Raw genomic sequence first — 4078 nt, forward strand, 5'->3', positions numbered from 1 at the left:
TACTTAGCAGGAGCTTTTTAGAGGGAGAAGAGCCCTGATTTGTAAAAGTGCATTTATACAATGCACTTATCACAGCTAATCAAGTTGCCAATGAAATGTCACCAGAGAGTTGGGAAGACATGTGCATGGTGGATTACTATGTGGTATTTCCACCACACCAGACAGTAAAGCACCTCAGAGCATAGGTAATAGTAAAATGAAGTGGAACAGTTAGGAAGTGATGAGCTTTGCATAATCTTCAGCTTTAATAAAATTTATTTGAATGTAGTTTAACTTTTAATAATGATGGGTTTTTAACAACCAGCTCTCAACCCTCCACTGCATGAAAATTTAACTATCAGTTCTTGTGAACCAGTGGCTCCAGCCCTCACTGTCCACCATATCTCCTGCATTCAGAGAACAAAAATATGACCTGCTTTTTTCTCGGATATGTCTTTGACACCTAGAATAATGCCCAAAGTATTGCAGCTCATAAATACTGAATGCTATGACTTAATTCCTAATTATACATGAAATACCTCTGTCTTTTCCCTAGTACAAACATCTCTTTTATTCATGCCTTTATTTTCCCCTACACCCTTTTCAACTCCCCTTTATTCCCTTCCTCTTTTCTAAAAATAGTCTTCCTCGTACTTTCATGTCATTTTTTAAGATTCTACACATTTGATATTGTCTTTGAGTCTGGCATATTTTACTTAACGCAATGATCTCCAGTTCCATCAACTTTCCTGCAAATGGCAAAATCTTGCTTTTACAGCTGAACGATATTCCATAATGTGTATATACTCATTCATCAGCTGGTGGGCACCTAGGCTGGTGCCAATTTTTGAGTTCTGTGAATTATGTCACAATAAACACGATTATGCAAATATCTCCACAGTAAGCTGACTTCAATTAATTATTCAGGTATATACCAAGGATTGGAACACCTGGCTCAAAGGGTAGCTCTATTTTTAGTTTTTTAAAAATCTCCATACTGCTTTCCAAGTGGCTACACTAATTTACATTCCCACCAGTAGTGGAAAAGAGTTTCTTTTCCCTCACAGCCTCACCCACGTTTATTTTTTGAGGGGCAAGATTGAGTCTCAGTGCGTTTTCCTTTAATTTTTATTTTCAGTAGTATATATTTGCAGTCTAGAATGATTGCATTTATCAGAGGGAGCTGGTGCATGTACACATCTTAATTCTTGTTATGTCTCCTTCACCTCTCTTTCCTTCCTCCATCAATCTCTTAGAGATCTCCATTTTCTATTACCTATCTTTCACTTCGTTCTTTATATTTTGGGTTTCTTATATAATAGAAACTATGTAATATTTAAGCATGTGTCTGATTGATTTTACTTACTGTTATGGTCTCAAAATGTATCTATTTCCCTACAAATGACTCAAAACTTATCCCTTCTTTATAATGGAGTCAGACTCCTTCATGTATAAATGTTACATTTTCTTTACCCAGTATTCTGCTGATGGACATATAGGCTACTTCCAAGATTCAACGTGGTTTTGATTTGCATTTCCTTAATGGCTACAGATGTTGAACACTTCTCATATCCTTACTGGTCATTTGTTATTCTTCTTTTCAGAAGTGTCTGTTCAGTTCTTCTGCTTACTTACTGACTGGGCTATTTGATTATTTTTTGGCAGACACTCAAACAGTCTTCCTGCTTCTCTTGCCTCTCTGCAACACAATGATCTTCTGCCCCTTCCATAACTGTCCATCTGCCAGTTTGTTTCACTGGGCATCCTATTCCCCCTACTGCTTCAATTTATTGCTGATTACTAGTTATACTCCAAATCAAACCCAAGTCCTTTGCTTAAGTTAAATGATCCAACTCAAGCCTCTCTGAATTGGTTCCATTCCTGCCTCCCACTACCTGCCTTCCTATAACTTCCCTGGCTTCTTTTCAGATCCTCAAACACACCAAGACTTCTAATCTTAGGACCTGTGTACCTGCCTTTCCTTGGGAAATCTCTGCCTCCTTTTTTTAACGCCCACCACAAATTTGCCAGTCACTGATTAAAGAGATTTTCCTCATCCTTATCACTATGCTCTGTCTCTCAATATGCTCTGTTCTTTGCCTTCACAGCTTGAACTCAAAACTATCATTACACATTAAGCTATTGTTTTTGTGCTTTCCTTTCCCACCAAACCATAAGCTCCACAAGGGCAGAGATCACTCTTGTTCATGTTCCCAAGGCCCATCATTTTGTCTAACCAATAGTACTAAGCAGTAATTGCTTGATAAGTAACTGTTTAATGAATAAAAGAACCTACAGGTCATGCATGACCATAGAGCCAACCACCAAACAGCCTATGTAAGCAAGGTTCCCATGCAAGACCACTAAATAACTTACCTGCCTCAGTGGAGGCTTCCCAGTGACCCCCAAGTCTATAAAGTTCACTTAAGACATATACCAAGATAAGGCATGGCTTCCAATGCTGGGCACCACTTGTATCTACTTGAGCCCAAGGTCTGATCTGAACTGGAAAGAAAATACCCAGTACAGATGGATCTAGAAGGTACTAAGCTATCTACTCTGAGACAGTTTTTGCCTGGCATATGGAGACTACCTAATCTGGGATCTAGGAAAATCAGCTGTAATAGCCTATTCTTGTCTTGGCCAGGGAGCCACTTAGGTCTTCCCACCCAAGGGTCACCCTTATTGGCATTTTATTCCCCTGCTACATTTAGCTTTTCACAATGTATGTGGGCAATTTAAGACTGGTAACTTTGAGCTTCTGCATTATTGCATTACTTCTTTGCTCAAACTGGGGGTGCAGAGGAAGAGTAGAGCATCACCTGAGAGCTTTCTGGGAGGACCCACTGGTGATAAGTGACTAACAATATAGTACACTTCCTCTTCTGGCCAGGACAGGGGTTCAGGCAATTCTGCTCATAAATGGAACCAGAATAGACCCTGTAACACCTGCCCTAGAGCCTTCAAGGAATCTGTCTGTCTCCCCACTTGGCTACTGGGTATAAGCCAGAGAAGATGAGAAAGATAGATATAACCAAAGCTGGCTTATGGTCCCAAGTAGTAGCTTCTCATCTCCATAAAAGCTCCCATGGCCTTCCACACATCTGCGTGCAGCCCCTCCTATCCTGAGCCCAGGAATAATATTGTCTCAGGCAAGGTCTTGATAGCTTCCATGACCACTCATGAGCAGGTTTCCAGACCCAGCATCTCCCAAATGATTCTGAGTGCCTTCTCAGCCAGTGCATAGGATAACATGCTACAATTTACCAGTTAGGAGCAGGACAGCTACAGACTCAAGTCTGGCCTCCACTCTTCATCAGCAACATGACCTGTTTCCATGAGCTTCAGTCTTTTGTAAGGAAGAAAAAATCAAGGGTTCCTATTGGCTTATCTTTCAGGTCACTGAATGCTGCTTTTAATTCTCTGGAACTGGAATCCAAACTAAGATTCCAGTGCAGGAGGGGGTTGTAAGGATCCTCCTTCCACTGTGAGGAAAGGGCTGCAACTTCAAGACAGAGAGCAAGGGATGGGTCAGCACTCTATCGGGTATAAACCCGAAAGGATGCCAAAGATAAATATAAACAAGGCTGCCTTGTGGTCCAAGTAATAGCTTCTGATCTCCACAAAGTTCCCATGGTCTCCCACTGATCTGTGGGTACCCCCTCCTATCCTGATCTTGATCTGGTTAGCACTTTAGTTAGCCACTGGGTCTCCCATGCCCAGCTTCCACCTGGGTTGGCCTCAAGTCCTTAGACCAGGCCTGAGCTTCAAAAGGTTACTTCCATACCTTGGAACGCTCTCCCTGCTGGCTTTGTTCCGGGTATCCCCTGTTCCTGCTCAGCCCCAGAGTAGAGAGGCAAAAGGCTTGCCTATTCCTCCAAAACATGCAAAAATGCAAAACCTTGGTATGAGGATTTTGCAGGTTTTTCAGGGTCTCAAGCTTTCACCCTCTCCTTGCTCTCCTTTCCTAAAGTTTCAAAACACCAAGACTCATTGGCAAAGTTGGGTCCTATGTGCCTGCTCACCCATCTTCCAGTGGAGAGCCAGTCCCTAGGACCCTCTCACAGCCGCACCCCACAAGAACCCAACAACAAACATC

The sequence above is a fragment of the Cavia porcellus genome, unplaced genomic scaffold (genome assembly GCF_034190915.1).
Source record: "Cavia porcellus strain 051 isolate PalLab524CR breed Dunkin Hartley unplaced genomic scaffold, mCavPor4.1 scaffold_9, whole genome shotgun sequence".
Classification (NCBI taxonomy): domain Eukaryota; kingdom Metazoa; phylum Chordata; class Mammalia; order Rodentia; family Caviidae; genus Cavia; species Cavia porcellus.